Below are 24,313 nucleotides of genomic sequence, written 5' to 3'. Positions count from 1 at the left end.
CCTCCCCTCCTCTGGAGTGGTTGTCTTATTATCGCTATCCTATTTTTTCCTCTCGTATTCTTGTCTTGCTTTGAATCCACCCCCAAACTGCATTTCCTTTCCTTATTGCATTCCCATTAGCTTAGTTTCTCCCATTTCTGACTACTGCTATTGCTTACTGTTTCTATTCGTAACGCACTAAAACTGCCTTAGTGCGTGGAAAAACTACTTACTTTTCACAGATTGTTTCTGTAGACCCAGCATTTCTGAGACCTGGCCAATATCGCTGCATTCGCCCTCAATGCGCTTGGGCTCACTTCGCTCCCTCACCCTACCCGCATTCACACCCTCCCCCACTTTCATTTGATTTATACTCTATATCCCTTTTAACCACACCCCTTTCTCCACCTCCAATTTCCTCCAAAACTCTCCAATCAGTTGCCAGTTCCTAACCTTTCCCATCATTCAATTATTATAGATTCTTTCTCTCTTCCTCCTACATCCCCAAGCCTGCTAAAACATGTTTCTCCAAAACTCATTTTAAACAGCCTCCTTCTGATTATCTTTGCTACTTCCATTCTCTGTCTCACCTCCTCTGCCACCTCTTTTGTATCCTCTCCCACCCAGAACATTTTCTCCTACTATTACCTCTCCCCAAGACACTCTCCCTCACATTCATTCTTTCCCTATAGTTGCATTGCTCTTTATTCATCCTACACCTACCGTGCATAAAATCAAACTATTCACACTCACTATACTCCCACTCAAAAACAAAACAAAAAACAACCTCCAAATTAATGACTTTATACATTTTATTTTTCACCTATTGTTATCAGGTGACATACATCCAAACCCTAGTCCTATCCATAGCTACCAACACCTATCACACCCCTTGTTCCTCCAAACCCTTATCCCTAATACTTCCTCCAAGTTTTCCACATCCTCACCCACCAAAATTCTAACATTACTATCTATGAACATTCAAAGTATTAAGAGCAAAGTATCCCCCTTACATGCCTGGATGTCCTTACATACCCATCACATAATATGCCTCTCTGAAACTTTGCTTAAACCTTATATTACCAACACTGAAATTACTCCACCAGGCTATGATCATCTTAAAAAGAAAGGGGGTGCTGCTTTTCTGTACTCCAACCAAACCACCCTTCACCTTCTCTCAATCATCATTCCAAATTTTTACCCAGCTGAAATTCTTATAACAAACTGTCAAATTAACTCTTACAAGAAGCTAGCTATTGTCTCCATGTACATTCCTCCAGAAAATAACATGCCTATCCTAGAAAACTTTCTCTCTTGGATCACTCAAGTATCCTCTATGAAACCATTCTCATGGGCGATGTAAACATTGATTGGAACACCCTGACACTAATTCCCCTAACTCCTCCAGTAACCTCTTTGGCTTCACCCTGCTTTTCACTGATCCAACCCAATTAAACAAACACACCAGCCTAAGTTCCACTGTTGACTGGATCCTCACCTCCAGTCCTAATCTGTACCATAACCCATCTAACCTGCCTGACACCCTTAGTGATCACCATCCTACCCTCATTATTAGACATTCTCCCCAGCTACACAAAATACAACTCTTCAAAGACTCTTCAAAGTCGTAAATTCTCAAATTTTTCACTTTCAACCATCTGATCTCCCCAGTTAGCTGGTCCTTCCTTCATAATCTCCCTCTAGAGCAAGCACTCCTACATTTAACAACATCTTTCTAGATATTCTCAATTCCCTGGCTCCAATTAGGAAACTAAGACTCAAAACTCCTTTTGCCCCCTGGCTTACTCATGTCACCTGAACACTTATGAATAAAAGAGATTGGATGAAAAAAATGGAAGAAATTCAAATCCCCCTCTGATCTTCAAATGTACAGAGAGCTCTGTAACTTAACCAAAAGAAGGAAACAAGCAAAATGGCGGTATTCTCCTCATAGAAAAAATTTATTATGTTAGCGCGTTTGTTTGAATAAATTTCCAAACTTCCTCAGACATCCTTTTTAGTTGGTACAACAATTTATATTAACATTCAAATAAACAACATCATTGAATCAATCAACAAATTAATTAAGAATGCATTCCATAAAGAATTAAAGGTATACGTCCCAGATATATATGTTAATGAATTTAAAACTACATAAAATCATTTCATGTGCTATTTTTTGATTACCTTACAATACAATACATAAAGAACCACATATATGTACAAACACATATTTTTATAAGAGGGCATTAAAAACAGCTCACAATAAGCTATTCCCTTAGACTCACAGTTATATTTCCTACTTATTTGGTATACTCTATCCCTAATGTTAATTTTATTACCAATCAATATATATTGGCATTGATGACATCGGCCACAGGATAGTTTATGCAGCATTATGCCAATAGTGTCAGTCTTTTTATATAGGGAAGACGGAGAAAACAATGAGACAAAGAATATATGAACATGTCTATCACATTAATAAAGGAAACAAAACTAATGCACTGGCTAGGCATATACTAGAATTCCCTACTCGTAAAGTTTGGTTTACAATTTTACACCAAGAGCAATATAACATAAGAGGGGGACCATGGGCACTTAAACTAGAGGAAAATGAACTTTTATGGCAGATTCGGACTTTTGCACACATTTTTCCAGGTCTTAATGAATATGCCTCTATTATGTGCACTTTGAAACTTAAACAACTAGACAGGTAAATAATAAATTATATTCATTTTTAAAAATATAAGAAATTACTTTTGAAGGATTGTGAGCTGTTTTTAATGCCCTCTTATAACAATATGTGTTTGCACATATATGTGGTTCTTTATGTATTGTATTGTAATTGAAACTGCTATTATCTGAATGCTTGGACTCTGACAGCTAGCTGTTAAACCAGGAGAGGGAGGAGGGGGAGACCAAAGGAGGAAAAGTTTAGTAACAGCTTATGGTGTAAGATGGCATTCATAGATTCATAGGTAAGTACTTGGCAATTGGTGTGCAGACCATTTCAAGGCTAGCCAAAAAAAGAACTCTTTTCCAACAGTTCCATCTAGCCTCAAGGAGGCAAGACGAGATAGACTTCAAGATAATTTGAGGCTGCCCATCCAATTATCTATATGTACCTTGAAGGTGGTAAGGGTACTACTTTGCTTGACATGTAGTGGAAATTTGTTTCAGTGGTGATAGATATGTTGGGATATGAATCTATCACAACAACATGTCTTATTTATCTGCTGATGAAGGTTAACCTCATTTAGCCAAGTATTTGATGTACCATTAGCTCTGTGAAGAAATAGGAGATCAAATTGGGTTGGATCTTTCATGGTATGAAAGACTAGAGCTAGACACAGATCTCCATGGGGGAGTCTGTAAGATAGTGAGTAAGGAGAAGGGGCTGCAGTCTCTCCTGATAGTTTTGAGCCCACTAATCTTTTTAATTATGAATCTCTGAGGTCTCTCAAGTTGTGTGACATGTTTAGATAAATACATGCCAAAAGGTATGTTATATTAAATAATGGGTTTGATAAGATACGAGTAAAGGGGAATTAAGACTTCTTTGGAGCTATTTGGAGATGTCTTTGGAAATTAGATGGGTCAGATAAAAGGCTTTATAGACTACTATGGAGAAATGATGGTCAAATGATAAAGAATTATTAGTGAGTACCCAAACCCTTTATAACACTGTCTGATTGGAGAATACACCTCCTGTATGGTAAGTGAAACTCTCTTGCTTACCAGAAATGAACTATGCTACATTTTTTACATTTAATTTGAGATCATTGTCCTTGCACCAGTTGTTAACATGGTCTAAACTGTACTGTGTTGGGAGAATTGTGAGTCAGGTGAAGATTGAACAACACCGTCCACTTCACAATCATCTGTAAACTTAGTTAACCATTGCCCGGAAGTGCTGGCCTGAAGGTCTGAGAAATATATGTCAAATAGGAGAGGGTACAAAACTGAGCCCTGTGATAAACCACTGGTAACTGCTTTGCTTTCAAAAGTATCATCTGCTACTCTAACCACATGGGTTTTTTCAGACAACCAGTTAACTAGCCATCATACAATATAAGGACTTATAGTCAGAGTTACAAGTCTGTTAATAATGCCTGTATGGGAAATAGTACAAAGGCCTTGGCCAGGTCTAGATATGCTGTATGCAGTGCATAACCAATATCCACTGCTTGTTACTTTTTCAAAAACATTAATGAGGGTAAAGAGGCAAGACCTTCCTTTGATAAAACCAGATTGATGAGGGCCCAGGGCTGAGAGATTTTATATGTCCAGATTAATGAAGTCTGAGGTAATGCACTCCCTAGCTTTGCATATGAGGCTAGTGAGACTGATGGGTATATACCTACCTGGATCAGTGGTTAGGCTACCAATGTTTAATGGCATTATTGTAGCTTCAGAAATGTAACCAGTGGAGAGCTTAGATTAAAGATTTTAAGTAGGGGTTCAGAAAGGCCATATTTGGCACTGATAATCAGGAAACCTGAAATATTGTTAGGGCTTATGGATACAGTAATCTTTTTTTTTTTTTTTGAAAGGGTTGAGAGAACTTGTTCCATAGTAATTAAAGGGGTGACTATGCTTGAGGAACCTGTGGGATATCTGTAACTGTAGCTGCACTAAATTTGTTAGCTAGGTTATTAGCTATTTCCTTTGGGTCAGAGACCGTATTATGGAGTAGCCCTGAACACTGTTGGGTATTGGTTCTTAACTTCATGGCATAGTTAAGAAAGATTTGCAGTTATTTTTGGTTTTAGTGGATATTGTAATTTCATACTCCGCTTTGAGCTTCCTAATGGTTAACTTAACCACTTTGTTTGCTTAAGTGTGCTCTTAAGGTAGGGAGAATGAAGCTCCAAAAGCATTAAGCAGTTGCTTTGTCTTGTTATATAATTTATTTTCATGGATATTGTACCACAGGAGTTAGTTTTTAAACTTTTCATTGTATTTCTTACAGTTAGGGACTGCCTTATCAGTACAACTATTTAAGTGGGAGTAGAAGTCAGAGGAATAGGTAGCAGCTTTAGTGATAGGATCCCTCAGATGAGGATTTCATTAGAATTTAAGTTATCAAGTAACTGAACAAGGTTCGCTTCTGAGAAGTCCCTAAATACAAAGCTATTCACTGGGGCTGTACCACCAGTTTTAAAGGAAAAGGTCACAAAATTTTGGTCTAATTTAATAACACATGATGATAATATATGGAGCTGTGGAAAAAATGGCCACATTTGTGAGGGTAGATGAAGGTTATTCAGGTCCCAAAAGGATGATTAACTATTTATGAAAGAAAGCATTTATAATGCCAAGGAAGAGCTGGACATGCCAACCAGTGGCAGTGTAGGTCAGCTAGTTTATTGATAGTTGAAATCCCCCAGTAGAAAGGGTTTTTCTTTAATGGGAATTTCAGCTATGTGTTAAGATAGCTGTTGTGCTCAGAAGGGAACATGGAGGGTGTTCTATAGCTAGCTATGAAGTGGGAATTAGTCTTTCAGATATCAAATGCTTTAGACAGGTCTAGGAATAAAGAAATATTCAAGCTTTGCATTATTTGTATTTGGTGCTATGGTTGGGATGCAAACCATGTAGTGTAGTGTTTGGGAAGGCAGATTCTTTACAGTAAGATAGTGAATAATTGGAATTGGATAGACCTTTCTAATGTTTTAGATAATGGTAACGACTTAGTCTGCTTAAAAGATACTATATCCTGGTGGGAGGATATTGGTGTCTTAGGGTTTAGGTTTTAGCCACATTTCCGTGCTAGTGGGGATGTCAAGGTTGTAATGTGATATGAAAGCGCACATTTCAGTTACCTCAATACAGATGCTTCTAAAGTTAATGTTTATCAGTTTTAAACTTGATTGACTTGAGTTGCAGGAGTGAGGTGTTCTCTTTTTTGTGCCTTTTAGACTCAATGTCTCAAAAGTATCCTTAGATATAGTAGTATACGCTACACTAGCTTCTAGTTTACATTTAACATTTTTTTACTATTTCTTGGCATTTCTTGCCAACTATTTGAGCTGTACTCTTATCTCACTGTTTTAGATGCATTTTCAGACTCCACAGTATAAGATCTTTCCACTTTAATTTTCTCTACAAAATTATTCTTTCTACTGCAGCATACAGAAAACTGAATGCAACATATTTAATAATATTTATTTGTTGGACAGTTAGACCCACCGGAGAAACAGTCCCTCCCTTCTCAGGGGCCACCCAGGAACAATATTTGGTTATCTTATAAATATATTTGTCATGAAGAACCTTGCTGCATATTAACTTATTCAATTGCATACATGCCTGCTCTATAATTGAAAGTATCTGTGAAATGGTCCTTGCACTCTAAGGAACTCTTACTAAGTTGGCCAACCTGTTTTACATGCATCTCTTTGCTAATTGCTTTATTCTGATTATAAACATATTGCTCTCGGTTAAAAATTGACCTGAGGGTAGGAAGCCCACTATGCTCCTCTTCCTTACTCCCAATTTCCACCCACCCCCTCTTACTCTAATATACTTCCTAGATACACATTTCACTTCTATATATATACTTCTGTTCCTTGTTTCCTATTTCCCTAGCTATATTTAATTTTTATCCCCATTCCCAACTATCTTTCTCCTTTCCATACTGCTTTGCAATATATCCATTTATAATCACAATCCTCCCTAATAATTTCTATCTATTCCACAGTGCATCTTTTTCTTTTCACAAATAAACCCTCATTTATTAATATTTGACTACATCTTTATTTCTGTAGCCTTTAATACCCCTGTATTCTTTACATTCCAGAAAAGATAACAGAACAATCTACCCCTCTTCTTTTATAGAAAATGCTTCTCCTTACCTGTCTTCTTCCAGCATTCAGAATCTACCATTACTGATTCTCCAGCTAAGTTGCATCTTCCTGTTTCCATCTTCATTTCTGCTTCCCCACCTGACATCTATAAAACACAGATTCCTGTACTTAATTATGCTACTCTTTAGCTTATCCTCTGTTCTTCTCCTCCTACTGTTCCATCTCTCATTCTACCATGACTCAATAATGCATCATATCATCTCTCCAACTCTGTCCAAACCACCTATCCGTACTTCTCTTTACACTCTCCACACATTGCAACAAACCTATTAAATATTGTCACTCACCTTTAATCCAAATATAGGCTGATTAATTGCTCTTCAGCTCAAACCAAAACAAAATTAAGTGCAAGAATCCTCTCCAAAAAACAAGTATGCTTGATTCCCCAATATAATCCTTCTAGGAGCAGATATGCACCCTAATCCTTGCCACACCTATCACAATGAACACGAAGATAATTCTCTTGCATACACTTCTGTAATCCATCAACAGTCAATCCCCAACCTTGGTGATCTAATTTTTGATGCAATAAATGTTAGAAGTATAAGAAATAAAGCTGCTGCACTGCATGGCTGGATTACCCAACACAAGCCTGACGTTCTTGTAACTGAAACTTAGCTTAAACCCAGCATAAACGATTCTGAAGTTATACCTCCTGGCTATAACATTATCAGTAATGACTGTAAAAAGAGGAAAGGTGGTAGTGTTGCTTTAATATTTCCCAATACCTACTACATTTCCACTTACAGTAAACCAACACCAAAATTCTGTTCAGCAGAGCTTCTTTTTACTTTCTTCAAAACAACTCAGAATAGACTATTTTAAAACGTGCTTTGCTGACCTTTATATCCCTCCTGGCAACAATACAGCTATACTGGAAGTTATCCTACATTGGATAGCCATAAAATATTACTAGGTGATGTGAATGTCAATTGGTTGGACATAATCTCTAACTCTGCTACATCTAGCATGAATCTATATGGTTTCACACAACTAATTAATAGCCCCACACATTATACCAAGACATCAAATTCCCTGTTAGACTGGATCCTAGTATCAGACCCTAGCAAATACTCCACCACAGGTACAATGTCAGAGTCTCTTAATGATCATCTCCAGATCTATATGACTAGATATTTCACACATCCAGTTAAACAGCATATTATAAAACAACATATAACCTCTCCATGTTTATCCCAGGAATGTTCATTACTACCCTATCATCTATTAACTGGAGCTTCCTAAAAATCCTTCCCTTAGACAATGCTGTAATTGAATTCAATGCAACTTTTCTAAATATCCTAAACAGACTTGCACCTCCTAGAAAGAAGAGACTGAAAACAAATAATGCCATTTGGCTATCGAAAAGAGTAGAATGGTAATGTAGGGTAGAGACAACGCATGGAAAGAATGGCAAAAGTATAAAACATCTCAACATCTGGAACACTTCAGAATGCTTCACAATTATACTAAAAAGCAAATAAATGAAGATAACCTATACTGTAATAGCCTTCAGAATAATACTAAACACAACCCTAAAAAAATTTGGACATCCATTAAAGAAATCTTACATCCTGGGCAAAAAATCCAAACCAAACCCCCCCTCCCAATAAGTCACCACTCAAAACTACAATGCAATAACTCTTATTTTATATATAGTATGGTATCTCTAACCAAAGATCCCAAAACATCTAACCCCAACCATGCCCACCAGCCACATATCACCACATCCACTTTCACCTTCAAACCAGTGCCCACATTCTATATAAAACTACTCTTAAACTTAAACCATGCTCTTCTTCAGCTGATGACCTTCCAAGCAAGTACCTAAACATAGCAGGCAATAGCGTTGTCTAGCCTGTCTCAATCCTTATAAATAGGTCAGTCCAGGCATCCTACATTCCCTGTCTCTGGAAAAGGTCAGACATTATCCCTCTGCAGAAAGAAGGAAATTCAGTAGACATTAATAACCTTAGATATATACCAATCTTATCTCCCCTCACCAAAATACTTGAAAAATGTATTCAAAAACAATTCTTAGACTATCTCCTGCAGGAAGAACTCCTATTCCCTACACAACATGGGTTCCATCCTTCCCATAGTACTAGCACTGCCCTTCTAAGCTATATAGATACTGTCAGTAAAGCTAGATATAATGGCAAACTAGTCTCCTCCTTATTTCTAGACTTGTTTAAAGCCTTCAACACAGTTTGTCACAGCAAACTTCTGCTTCAAATGTCCTCACTAGGTCTCCCTCAACCCACCCTTCTGTGGTTCAAAAGCTACCTCTCCAGTAGGTATCAGTCAGTAAAATAGCACTCCACACTCTCACCCTACCTCCCAATTACCACCACCAGTGTACCACAATTCTCTATCCTTGGTCCCCACCTGTTTAACATTTCACCAACACCCTTTATACTGCCACACAACAGGCCACCCTAATACAATACACAGATGGTTCCACTCTCATTTGACAACATGTTACACCTCCAAAAACTTACTCAGGAACCTTTAACAACCATTGAAACATGGCTGCATAACTCACAATCCATGATCAACCTAAAAAAAGACCAAACTACTACTTTTTTCCTCAAATCTCATTCTCATGAAAAAACAAAATTTAAAGTCCTGTTGATAATACAACCATTAAAGTCACTTCTCATAGCAAACTATTAGGGGTGATAGTAGATGATAATCTAGCATTCGACCTGCATATATAAAATTCCATAAGAAAAATTCATCAAAATGCTTTACAGAGCTAAAATGCAACTAAAACTACACTTGCCACAACTTATCTCCTTGCTACTCTTCTTTATCATGTTCCCATCCTTGCTAATCTCCAGGCCTCACAAAAATTAAAACTTGAACAATGCTATAACAATGTTGCTAAATTTGCAGCACATACCCCTTTCAGAACCCATCGCTGTATAACACTGAAAAGCCTAAATTGGTTAGAATTGCCACATCAACTACCATACACACATTGTATTACCACCTATAAAATTAACCAGCATCCATCTGCTTGTCCAGTACTAACAATATTCTACAAAACTATGTTTCCAGTCAGTCATTACAATCCAGTGACCAAAAACTCCTGCCTATCTACAAACCTCACAAATCTGCCGGGCATTGTCTGTACTCATACAAGGTTGTTAAGGCCTGGAACTCCTTACTTTCCCTCACTTCATACTGAAATTCCTATTTGTATTAAACTAACTTACATTTAATTTATCTAAAAACTGTCTAAAATTTCTCTTAATATTAAATGATTGTCATAACCATTGTTTTTATATATATATTTTTTATAGTTTGTCTAATTTGCTATAATGATTTAAACTGTAGATGATTTGTTTTATTTCTGAAGATTGTAAAATTTTTGTTGTTAAAAGGTTTTGTAATAATTTGGAGCTTTTCTCCACAGGCCTCACCTGAAAATGGGCTTCTACCCTGTCGGTCATTCCAGATAATCAAATGTCAGTAAATAAATAAATGGTGTCCTTTTCATTCCAATTAATTTTAAAATTCATTCTCCCTTGATTTTGCATTTTTGCCTTTTTATTTAACTGATATTTTATCTTAATTATCTACTTGAACTGCACACTTGCACCTTTCTTGGTCTGGCTGCATCCTCAGTTTTTGATAGTCGGGTATGCTTCTATTAATAACCTTTCCCATTACCTGATCATATCTGCTACCACAAGCTAGTATGTGTCTTACTGAGTCATGCAAGTTAATCAAATTCACAATCATTATCTCATTTCTTCCTGTCAGTAACATAAGCATCTGTTTCTGTAAAACCTCATGCCTCTGTAAAGTACAAATGGTGAATAAATCGTAAATTCTTTCTAGTCATATACTAGTTTCTCATTCTTTTCTGATGCCACTATCTAAGAAAGACAAAAGTTTAAATATCTAAGTTCAAAATGTAGAACACGCACCTGTTCAGTCTTATTGGCTATTGTGCACTGTACAGAGTACATCAAATTTCTGGAATGAAATATCCCAGTAACCAGTTAAATTTTCCTGCAGTGAGAGTATTCCAGGTGGCTGCTGTAGGACCATTTGTCTGACTGTAGATTATGCTTTACTTGTAAACACACTATTAAAACAAATATATTTCTTCATTTCTGATAACACATAACATTTAGTGACTTTTTAGGATACTCTGAAAATAACACAGCCACTGTAGACATTTTACCAGCACCCATGGGATTTTTTCCTTGAATCAGCATATCTATCATGAATTAATTTTTTAACCAATTTTTAAAGATTGCAAATTGCATACTGAGCTTTTCTCACTGGACCTGTGTTAAAACTGGGTCTTTACACTATCTCAGTTAACAAATGAAAATAGAAAACATAAATTGACTCGTATTTCTACAAAGTAATCTACCAAATCTCTTTTATTTATATAGCAAGAAATCAGCATATTTACAGCATCTATATTACATAGTCAAACTTTTAGAAGTTCAAATGTCATATGGTTGACACCATATGATCGAACTTTTAAAAGTTCAAAAATGTAATTAAAAAAATTCACTAAAAAAAAAAACGACCTGAATGGTTTAAGGACCCCATGCTCCCCCCACTCTTTAAATATACCACCTCTGAGATCGTACTACAGTGCAGAAAAGGGAAATCTTCCCATTCCACACTGTACAGAGATTTCAGTTGAAGCGTTAGAACTTTTAAAAGTTGGATCATATGGTGTCGACTATATAACGTTCAAAGTTTTAAGAGTTTGGCAACATTATATAGACCCTATTTACGATACCTACCTCATTATACTATTTAAACTTTAAATGAGCAGGAAGTCACATGGTGCACAAAACAATGAGAAAAATAAAAAAAATAGCAGATTCAGTATACCTGCCATAGTATCATAGACTAATACTAGGCTAACTGCACCTGTGGGCCATTTTAAGCTTAGCCAATTACCCCATGCAAGAATCAAACCCTGCATCTTGTGTCTGTAAGGTAAACACCTTAATCATTATAGCAGCCTCCCACCCTTATACCAGCCTCAGATCACACCAGTGATGGCAGTGACAATACACAAAACATCTATAATTGAACAAATAGAAAAATGACAAATGATCCTGATTATCTGCTGAGAAAACTTGTGAAAATAATTAGAATAAAAAGGAAAGCTAAAACACTGACATGTAGAAGGATGCAGGTGGGTTCCATAACAAGGGAAAACAGAGGAAGACACAGTGACTATGAAGAGGATATAAGAGGAGAATATATGCTCTTAAAGCTGTCAAACATACACTGAACTGTTTATTTCATCTATTTTCATTTTTATATATGAATCCTCTTCAGAAGCTCAAAGTTTCAAAACTTCTCACTTCAAATGGACGAGACAAGATCAACAATTTGAAACTTAAAATGTTTTGAATGGAGATCCCTGTACAGTGCAGAACGGGATATTTACCATTTTCATCAATGTACTATAATCTTAGAGATGGTATATTTATTGTGCAGGGGTGCAAAAATGTAAAAAAATATATACATTTTTTTTATTTTTTTTTTTTACATTTGGTTTGCAAAGTTTCAAAACTCTGTTTTTCTGGTCTTGGTTGTTTGAAGTTTGAACTTTTGAAATTTTGAGCTTTAGAAGTAGATTGATGTGTGTGTGTGTAGATATATATATATATATATGAAAACAAAAGTAACTGCTCCCCTGTAGGCAAATGCTAAGCTGGAACAAATGCCAAACAGAAAATGTAGAAATAAAACTCCAGTAATAGCAACCATGCGACAGTTCCACTAATAATATTTCATTAAATCTTGAGCAAGATGAAAAATATTCAAACCAACATCCAAACCATGAAGAAATGAGTTTGCCTTCATAAAGAGATCCACTGTTTCAGGTAAAAAACTTCTTTTAATGGGTAGTGCACTCTCAGTCAAAGGTAAGCGCTTTCACATTAGCTTCATCAGACCATGAAGGACTGAGTAGTAACAGATATTTAAAAACAAATACACCAATCAGATGCACACCTACTGTGTGACATCACATCCTCTAATTCATGCAGAGTCTCACTTCCAATTCTAGTGACTAAGATATCTTCTAACAGTGTATTAAAGTGCTAAAAACACATATAAACTGATCTCATGTAAAATATAATTCTAAAAATCTAACCAAACCACGCATGAAGCAAGATTGCTTTAAAAATCATTGCATATAAAAATATGCACTTAAAAAAGGCATATTATAAAAATATAAATATGTTACACTAAGATTCATGACATCTACACGAACTCTAAACAGACCAATGCTACATCAAAAAATATATATAAATATGCCTAGAGGTCAGCCTATTGTATCTAACTGTTCTGTGATAAATACTGATGATTTACTAGAAGTAGAACCCTCTCCTAAAGACAGATTACAAACTCCGGATGTAATATTATTAGTGGAACTGTCGCATGGTTGCTATTGCTGGAGTTTTATTTCTACATTTTCTGTTTGGCATTTGTTCCAGCTTAGCATTTGCCTACAGGGGAGCAGTTACTTTTGTTTTCATTGTTTTTATACTCATTGTTATATCTGCACCCCGGAAGGACATGGCAGAAGGGAATAAGGTGACAGTAGAACTTAATTATAGACCAGAGCTTAACTCAACTGATGAAAATAACAGAAATGATTTTCGTATAAACAGCATGAATGAAGCCATCTCAGAGCATGTAAATCGTTGTCCTGTGGACAGATTTAGGACTCTAATAAGTGGACAGAATAATGTTCTATTAATGTACCAAGGATGCGATGATGATACACCAGCATCGATTCATGAGATGGAGAATAGTGACCTGAAGAGGGCTATTGAACGGCTGGAGTTTGATTTTATGAAACTGAAGCGTATGCAACTACAGAGGCAGCATTTTGAGGCCTGCCTCCAGAAAAAGATCGTACCCAGAGGCCTCAGAGTGTTGAAAATGCCAACTTATGGGACTCAATACCCAGAACTCTTGGCCAAATGGCAACAGTTAAATCTAGAGGTGAGTGCCAAATATATGACTTTACTAAATGAATTCTTTAAACCTGAAGAGGATAGTTTAAGGGATTCCATTAATCAGCAACAGAAGAGTATGTTTGCACAATTTAACAAGAGCAATGTAGACACCTTGCTGGAGCCATTAATGGATAGTATTTCAGTGTTTGAAAGAAGACTGCTTATACAAAAGAGAAGTAAGTTAGACAGAGACATTAAAGACTTCCAATCAGGCCATGTCTTCACTTGGCCTAGGGGGAATGTTAATCCTAATCCAGTTGATAGAACTGTCACTTCCAACACTGATCAGATACCACATGAAAATACATCCAACACAGGTTTGAAAACTAACTTGAGTAATTTGCGTAAACCTGATAGAGAATCCACTGTTTCAGTAGCAGCCAGTAACAACAAGACTGCATCTGAACAGGCTGTGCCTCGAGGTCAGCCTATTGTATCTAACTGTTCTGTGATAAATACTGATGATTTACTAGAAGTAGAACCCTCTCCTAAAGACAGATTACAAACTCGGATGTGCCGTAAAACCAATAACCCAATTATGAAAGGGCAGGATGGGAATTCCTGTTATTTCCCTTTACCGATAGCCAATTTTAAGAGGAACATAAAAAGAGGGCGTTCAACAAGTCGAGGGAGACAGAAGCATAAAATGTCCCCCGAGAAGATGAATGGGAGAACTATAAAAAGAATGTGGAACCAAGGAGAGACAATTTGATATGGAATATCTCTGATAAATCATTAGATCAATATGAGACTTCGGTCCTTAATAAAGGACTAGGCTTTATACCTACAACATATAGTGACATCACAGATATTATTATTGATCTGAAAACTTTTACTAGAAATGTTCAGTTGAAGTTAGATTTGGGTGGGAATGAATATGATGGTACAAAACAATTTAAGAGAGCAAGCACATATATACCAGGTCTACATCCACTGATATATGCCTTTGATAAGTTGGTTGAAGATGATATTTATAGGTATTTTGATAATGAATCAGGTAGCACCACTAGAAGTAAGTATAACAACTTGAATGTGAATGAAAGGTCAGCTTTGAAAAAACTACAAAGTGATAAAAACATCACCATACGTCCAGCTGATAAAGGTGGACCAACTGTTCTGATGAACACAGAGGTTTATGAAACATCTATGTATAACATGTTAAGTGAGAGAAGATTTTATGGGATCATAAATAGAAGTACAGTAGGTTTTAAGATTAATAGTATCAAATCTATGCTTACTGATTTACTAAATAGAGATGCTATTACTAATGACCTATTCAAGTTTTTGATAGTTGACAACCCAGTGATTCCGATAATAAATGGACTGCCTAAGATCCATAAGAATGGTATGAATCCACCGATGAGACCCATAGTCTCAGGGCGTGGTTGGTGTACAGAATCATTGTCTGTATTTATAGAGAAACACCTTAGACCATTAGTTAATGATAGTTTAAATATCTTAAGAGATTCGCAACAGTTTCTTCAACAGTTATATACTTTCTATGAGAGTAATAAGGATAGTTCTAAGAACTTCCTATTAGTAACATTGGATATACAATCGTTGTTTACTGTAATTCCCAATGTGGAAGGAGTTGAAAATATTAGATGCTATCTCTCTAGACATAGTACTTACACAGATACCCTGATTGATCTGTTGTGCTTATTTTTGACTACAGTTTTGGAAAACAATATATTTATGTTTGGTGAAACTATATACCTGCAACATGATGGCGTGGCTATGGGCACACCTTGTGCCAATAGCTACGCCAACATGTTTCTAGCCCTTTGGGAAGAGGATTATCTATACAAGCAGGATCTCTTTAATACATATATTCCATTTTACAAACGTTTCGTCGATGATGTCTTCCTTTTATGGGACGGCACCCCTGAAGCTTTAAATATTTTTGTGGAGTACATGAACCAGGCTACTCCTTTTTTGAAATTTACAATGACTAATTCTTTCAAGCATATCAGTTTCTTAGATATTAATGTGGAGATACTAAGTGACAATACACTTTGTACCAGTACTCATAGGAAGGATTGTCATAGAAACACCTTACTACATCGAAGCAGCATGCACCCCAAATATGTGTTTCACAATGTTGTCAAGGGGCAAGCAATGCGGACCTCGAGGCTTAATAATACACATGCAGGCTTTGATTCAGAGTTACGAGAACTTAAGGATAGGTTTTCTAAGAGAGGTTATTCAGAGAGAGATGTAGAAGAAGGAATGGTTGACATATACTCACTGAGGAACAATAGAGCGAAACCCTACTTTTCTGCTTGTACTGAAAGCATTCCCAGGGTCGGAGAGAAGTTCAATCTGGAAACTAAGATACCCATGTTCTATACCAGTGATAGGGGTAGAATTTATGATATTTTTAGTAAACACTGGGGTGTTTTACTTACTGATCCAAAAATAGCTGGAATTATAGGTGAGAGACCTAAATTCAGATTTAAGAATAGAAAGAACATCAAGAGAATGCTATGCCATCCAAAGAATGAGAGAGAGGCTCTTAGCACTAAAGGTACATTTCCATGTGGAGATTGCAATTATTGTAGTCTTATTGATAGCTCCAATTGCTTTGTCCACCCAGACACTGGTAGAAGATACAATTTTAATTGCAAAGCAAGTTGTGATACCCAACATGTGGTCTATCTGGCTCAATGCCTACAATGCCACTCATTTTATGTAGGCAAGACGGATAGAGAGCTGAAGTGTAGAATTAGAGAACACTTATACAATATAAGAACTGGTGCACACAACAATGCCCTTGCGAAACATGTAAAGACAACTGGTCCTGCACACACCTTTGAATTTATGGTGATAGCCACCATCCTGCCCAATATTAGGGGAGGTAATGTCAGGGATTTAACTGAAGATACTGAAATGAAATGGATTATTCGCTTAAGGGCAGATGCAGGTAAAGGGTTGAATGATAGAACTTCTATCAAACCAGCACTGCGTATTAAAAGTCTTAAAGTTAGATAACTAACATTGATTCATTCTATGTCCTTGCTCTAATTTTCTATATTTTAACATTCTTCTTTTAGGTCATGGTTGGGATATGGCATATTTAATAGTTTTCATCATATTTAATTGTATTTTATCTGTGATGCTGTGTTTTTACCAACGTTTGGTTACATACTTTCTGTAAGAATGACTACCTTTACATGTTGTTGGTGGTGTTCCCTGTTCTCACACTTTATGAAGTCAGAAAGTTTTTACTACCATAATGAGTCTCTGACTTCATTTGAAGTTCCTCTGACAGTTTTTGTGATTCATGGATTTTCTGAACAATTGACTTTAATATTTTGTATACACAATATTTTTAGTGTTGATTTCAATTTGTCAAGTTTGGTAGTCTTTCTCATTTTATTTTGTTTTAGCATTTTTTTTTTTTTCTGTATTTGTTTTTGATTTATATAAGGCTCATGAGTCTGGTGTTTTATATAGAAATATATAGAAATTTATTTGTTGATTTATTTATATATATTTTTGCTTACTTATTATATATATTTTTTGATGTAGCATTGGTCTGTTTAGAGTTCGTGTAGATGTCATGAATCTTAGTGTAACATATTTATATTTTTATAATATGCCTTTTTTAAGTGCATATTTTTATATGCAATGATTTTTAAAGCAATCTTGCTTCATGCGTGGTTTGGTTAGATTTTTAGAATTATATTTTACATGAGATCAGTTTATATGTGTTTTTAGCACTTTAATACACTGTTAGAAGATATCTTAGTCACTAGAATTGGAAGTGAGACTCTGCATGAATTAGAGGATGTGATGTCACACAGTAGGTGTGCATCTGATTGGTGTATTTGTTTTTAAATATCTGTTACTACTCAGTCCTTCATGGTCTGATGAAGCTAATGTGAAAGCGCTTACCTTTGACTGAGAGTGCACTACCCATTAAAAGAAGTTTTTTACCTGAAACAGTGGATCTCTTTATGAAGGCAAACTCATTTCTTCATGGTTTGGATGTTGGTTTGAATATTTTTCATCTTGCTCAAGATTTAATGAAATATTATTAGTGGAACTGTCGCATGGTTGCTATTGCTGGAGTTTTATTTCTACATATATATATATATATATATATATATATATATATATATATATATATGTATATGTGTGTGTGTGTGTGTGTGTGCATGTATGTATTTATATCTATATATATATATATATATATATATATATATGTATATATATATAGTTCCCCTTTATAATCTTGAAATACTGAAATCTCGAATTTCAGTATCCCGAGACCATAAAGGAGAATTTTTAAAATAGGAAAAGTGCATAATCGCAAATTTGAATATCTCAAATTTGCGGTATGGCTTTATGCTTTGTTACCTCCGATGTTTTCTGTGGATGGTGTACGGTGTCATGTGTGGATTTAGGTGTGATTTAAGGTAAGTGAGTGTTTTGTAAGGATTTTGGCTGGGAGTATGAATGTATGTGAGTGTGTTTGTAAGTTGTACATGTGGGTTAGGGTAGGCAGGTGAAAGTATGAGTGTGTAAGTGTTGGATGTGTTGGTGTTTCTATATGTGTGATGTGTGTGCCTGTGCGCAAGTTTTCTGTCTTTTCCTGTTTGTGCGATCTCTGAGTATATATAAGTAGGAGGGAGGCTTGCCCCCCTACTTGTATGTTGTGTAGGTGTGTTGATTTGTGTTGTTGTGTTTGTGTATGTAGTGTCGGTAGGATAGTGTATGTGTTGTATGGTGTATATATGTTCACAATTTTGTATTTTGCAGTTTTGGGGTTTCAGGATTTTGAACATTTGCCTTTATGGTTTTGAGATACTGAAATTCGAGATTTCAGTATTTTGAGAATATAAAGGGGAACTATATATATATATATATATATATATATATATATTACACACACACACACACACACACACACACACACACACACACACACTCTACTATAGATAGTGATATAGGTACCCCACGATCCAAGTGAAAGCAACTCCATCCAGCTGCTTCACTCTACAGTAAGTGTACTGAGTACGTTGTCTCTGACAGTTATTGCTGTAAAACTTGACAATCTCGCTACCATGGGAACGTCTACAGCTTGAGTTTCACTCCAGCTGCAAAAGCAGAAAAGGAAAAGTACTTTCAGTTAAAACCTATTGTGCTGAGTATGTAGCATCTCTGAAAATTCCTGCTGCAAAATTAAGACAATCTCACTACCAAGGGAACTTCTACAGCTGAAATTCACTCTAGTTGAAAAGTACAAAAGAAGAAATCCCTTCAATTAAAACCTATGTAAGGCAGTTTCCAAGAATCAAATTAAACTTAAAAAAGATATCTTGTTTTCCCTCACTTCTGCATTAGTGTGCTCTGTACTGTACTGTAGAATCTGCTAAAGCGATACCACTACCCCCACCCACAGGACTTATACTGCTTAAGGTGAAGGAAAATTAATGTTTTAGCATATTTTACTCTGGTAGTGTAACATTTCTCTGGAAAAAGCAAATAAAGCCCTTGAATGCAAAATTAAATGCTGTGACTCACCTCAAGTAGTTAAAGTTCACAGACCATTTTTTACTATTGTCACTGCTTGGTCTTTATCATTTCACTGTTAAGTAGTCTCCACATCTAAGCCTACTGGGATATATTTTTCACTGAAGGACCTCAAACACTATATCTAGCTGCAAATCAAAGCAAAGCCTGTCCAGACAGACCCAGGGCTCTTAAAACATTTGAACTATGTCACTCAAATCTGCTGTATATTAGCTTTTTTAAGTATAACTGCTTTGAAAATAGTGATAGAACCTGCAACACTTTAAAATTTAGATAAATCTGAGTTTAATCTGCATAGTACATTTAAAGCTAATTAATTCAGAGGTCAGCATGCACATGCGTAGTGCCCCCCACCACACTCCTATAATAGCAATCCATTCTTATTGTGCTCTTACAGATACTTGTCTTCTAATACCTATAGCCCCTAACCTAACAACTGAAACTGTCTGAAAACAGAGTTACAATACAATATAATAACTAGAGCATAAGCTTCAGTCCCTACCTACTTTTCTTGTATTTATTTCAAGCCAAACTCACTGCAGTACTACCTGTTGCAGTTAACTTATCTGTATCTTAACAATAATCTAGCAGCTTGTGTTCATTCTTGTCTTACCTCCTGTTTCACTGCAGTTCTACAGTTTGTTTTCCTGGTACATACTCCATTGTGGGCAACCCACTCCTTTCAGCCCTCGCTACGCTCAGGATTCACTCCACTCCCCCTATCCTACCCCCATTACCACCCACCCCACTACATCTAAACTTATACGTCTGTTAACTCAGTCTCCTCTTCTCTTCCTCCTTTCCTGTGCCTAACTGCCCTATCCAATCACAGACTCTTCTCATTATATCATCTCCACCCACTTCTGTTCTAAATTCCTACTCTGATCTCACTCTGCTCCCTCCACTGCAACCCCTACCTAGTCTCCACACTATTATTGATGCTCATTAACTCAACGTACTACAAGATTTGTACAGCACGAACCATGGTGTTCCCCTCCTGTACCACCTTATTCATCCTCCAACTCCTCCTCCTCTCATTCCTAACATCCCCACCAGTAGTAATAATAAATAAGCACATCTCAGCCATTACTTCATCCTCACCTATCAACCATCTTCTCACTAGCTATTCAAAAATTTCTTCAAGCTTGTTTCCCATAATTCCATTCCACTGTTGTAACCCCAAAATACTAAAAAAATGTCAGTCCCAATGTCAAGCAGAGCCAGATCATGGTCAAATTTATTTTATTTCTTTCTTTATTTCCAGTTTGATGACCGGGGAGGTCCACTGGGGTCAAAGAGCCCATTTTCAGTGGAGGCCCATGGAGAAAAGCTCCAATAATATATAGTACAAGCTCCATAATATGAAGTACAATACATGGAAACAGAAACAAACTAAGCAAATTTTGCATACAAAATAGCAAAAACTAAACAAAAGTTAAACAGCAGCTTGGAGAAGGATGTAAAGTATATTTACATGTTTAGTGGTTGAGAACAGTAGTACAAGGTTAAATTAATACAGAGGTTTAAATCATTTGAGAATGATATAGAAGTAACATTAGTATGGATGGGTTCTTTATGCATGAATATCAGCATGAGTTAAATTAATACAGATGTTTAAATCCTCTGAGAGTGGTATAGAGGTAGAATTAGCATGAAGGCCGTACACAGAGTTAATCAATAGTGTGTAAGGAAGAACAAACTTTGTGTGTTATAAAGTATTTATGTATTAAGCAGGTTAGGTAGGTGTAGTGCAATTGCATTTCCATTTTTGTGATAGGTAAGAATGCAGCTGGGTTTTGAAGTGTTCAGAGTTCTCAGAAATTCTTAGAGATGGAGGGAGAGAATTCCATTTTTTGGCGACAGAAAAGGATAGGAGAAGCTGACCAGTGGGATGGTTTGGAATATAAACAGAGATTAGATTTTGGTGGGTAGTATAATGTTAAGATGTTTGTTAGTGCTGGGCATATAGTTGGTTTGAAAATAAGCTTCTGAGTGGTGATGATTTGGAGGTAGTCAAGGTAGTTGGGAAGTTCTAGCCATTGCAGTTGGTGGAGAGGTTTACAGTGGTGAGTGGAGTATTAGGAAGTGGTGGCAAACTTTGAGATTTTATTGTAACAGGATTCTAGTTTAGAAGAGATGGAGGAAGATAGGTTGGTTAGTAGGGGAGCACCATACATTAGTGAAGGTAGTAAGAAGGTAGTGACAAGGGTCTGTCTTGTTGAGGGGGAGAGGAAGTGGATGTTTCTGTACAGCATGCCAAGTTTCTGATGAGTTTTCTTTATATTTAGCTGAATATTGGTATCAAATTTTAGGTGTTTGTCAATAGTGACTCCAAGAAGTTTAGCAAAAGGAACAACTTCTATAGTGGAGTTGGCAAGGCTTGTAATCTTGAAAGAGGATTTGTCTAGGTGGATAGATTTTGAGGGAGAGAATAGAAGGATCTTTGATTTGTTGGCATTCAAAGAGAGGTGATTTTGGAGCATCCAGTTCTCAGTAGCTGAGAAGGCAGTTTGAGTTTTTGTTTGGAGCTCAGGGAGGTTTGATGCAGAGCAAACTAAAGTTGAGTCATCTGCATCTTGTACTATCTTAGTATTAGGAATGGCTGCATGGAAATCATTAATGAAGATATTGAAGAGCATAGGGCCAAAAATGGATCCCTGGGGTACCTCGGTTGGGGTGGGAAGAAAGGTTGAGATGCCAGTCTTCCATTTTACTGCCTAAAATCTGTCAGAGAGGTAGCTGCTGAACCAAGTAATGGTGTTTTGTGAGAGGTTAAGATTGGAAAGGTGATGAAGAAGGTGGGTATGGGAGACTGTGCCGAAAGCCTTGGAGAGGTCAAGGAGGACTGTGGATACAATTTCCCTGGAGTCACGGACATGTTTTACCTGTCTAGAAAAAGAGAGAAGAGCTGTTATTGTGCTATGGCCAGGACAGAAACAATGTTGTGTTGGGGTGAGGAGTTGGTTATGTGTAATAAATGGCATGAGCTGCAGGGAGATGCATTTCTCAAGAATTGTTGAAATAGGGGAGAGAATCGCTATGGGTCGGATGTTGCAGATGTTATTATTTTTGCCTCCTTTATGGAGGGGTAGGATAAAGGCTACACACCACAGTTTGGAGACATATGATTCTTGTATGGATCTGTTGATGAGTATGCTAAGCTGTCTGCTGCAATTCTTAAAAAGAGTGAGTGGATATTGTCAGGGGCATTGAAGCAAGGCTTAAAGTTAGACTTTTTTATATATGAGGTGGGGATGAGTTTGAGGTGGAATATGCTTTTTTGTCTTGTATGATACGTTTTTTAGTAAGTTGTGGAGTTGTTTATATTTAAGAAGGGTGACAGGGTGCCTATTATGATGGTAGAGTTTCCAGGTCTTGTCTCTTTGTTGCATGAGTGTTGTGGTATCTTTACTAAGCCAAGGGGCAGAATTGTTTTTTATACATTTTATTCTTTGTTTTTTATACATTTTATTCTTGGAGGGGCTTGGGAGTTGAGAGTGTCTAAGAAGGTTGAGTTGAAGAATTCGACAGTACTGCCCAGAGGTAGAGTTTTTAAGAGTGTCCCAATTTATCAGTTTGAGAGAATTGGAAAAAGTTGTAGGGTTAAAGTTGTTGTGATTCCAAGTATGGATATATTGGTGTAGATGAGGAGAGGAGGGGGTTGCTCTATGGATGAAGGCTGGTAAGTGATCACTGATAGTCTGGTAAGGTGCCAGTGTAGGAGATTTTGTTTGGGTGGGAAACAAGGATCCAGTCTAGTATGGAGCCTGGGGGTTATTTTTATTAGGTCTGGGGCCATAAGGTAATAGACTTGGAGCTCCCTCTGAGCAGTCCTTCCTGCAGAACATCCCACCCCCCCCCTCCCCCCACAGCAACCACCTCTCCAGCCAATGTTCCATTACTTGGATATTTCTCCCTAGTTACCAAAACACTGCTCAGACCTATCAGTGTGCATACTGTTTTCTTATTTACTTCTACAATGATTATAGATATTTAAATAAAATAGCACAAACACTGATAGCCATTTGCTAAACAAGCAGTACAGTCTCAGAATGAAAACAGACTTGGTATGAGCAGTTAGCTTCTCTGCTCATTGAAATGGCATTAAAACCCACATTCAAATAAAATTAATCTGGCCAGTGGAAAATTAAATTTACCCTTGGGCTGTTTTCAAGCCATAGGCTCCTTGCACACATTTTTAGGGCCATGCACACATGCATGTGTTTTTTGATTCACATTCCTGATTGTATACATGATATTCCTTGTATAATACAGCACCTCCTTGTTAGAGTATATTTTAAATTTGTAGCTTTGAACATCTTTCCAGTAAGCAATGAAACAAAATGTATGACCCAATAATGACAAAACTGCTCATTTCAGAACATTTTAACCATAAAAGACCACTCAAACTTCTGTCATTACAATCTACCAGTATCAGTCAATAAGAACAATCTCTGCAAAATTAAAAGTCATCCAAATAATTCTACATTAAAGAGAGGTTGCTACTGGCAAACAACTTTACATTTCAGTGTTTCATCTACAAATTCAGCGCCTGCTGCACTTGAAGAATTAATTGCCTGTTACAATAAAGAAATGGTAAGCTGGTAATATCGCAATAAGGAATGACGGACAAAGCAATATTCACCTCATTAATACTAACTTTCTTGTAAGCTTCACTCTCTAGAACTCTGTGCATTCTTGTTACATAGTCAGACGTATTCATTAACACGGGTCCACCACTCTTATCAGGCTTCTTTATGCGTATTGGCAATAATTTAAAGTTAGTGAGGGCTTCCATTTGAAGTTTAGACAAGTTCCTGATCTTCATACGTCTGTATTGTATTCAACCTTTCTCTACAATCAAGTTCATACAGCTAGTCAAACATTAGTGTTGGGGGAATGGGGAGATTA

The 24,313-nt window shown here is 36.6% G+C and overlaps 1 protein-coding gene across 3 annotated transcripts in view; it reads left to right on the top strand.

Moving 5' to 3' along the window:
* B3GAT1 (beta-1,3-glucuronyltransferase 1) overlaps positions 1-24,313 on the top strand; it is a 2,298,313-nt gene that overhangs the window by 502,026 nt on the left and 1,771,974 nt on the right. The window lies entirely within an intron of this gene.

Source organism: Protopterus annectens, chromosome 8.part0 (assembly GCF_019279795.1).
Source record: "Protopterus annectens isolate FY-2018-M chromosome 8.part0, PAN1.0, whole genome shotgun sequence".
Lineage (NCBI taxonomy): Eukaryota > Metazoa > Chordata > Ceratodontiformes > Protopteridae > Protopterus > Protopterus annectens.
The sequence above is the reverse complement of the archived record's forward strand: the minus strand, read 5'-3'. Positions and strand labels throughout refer to the sequence as shown.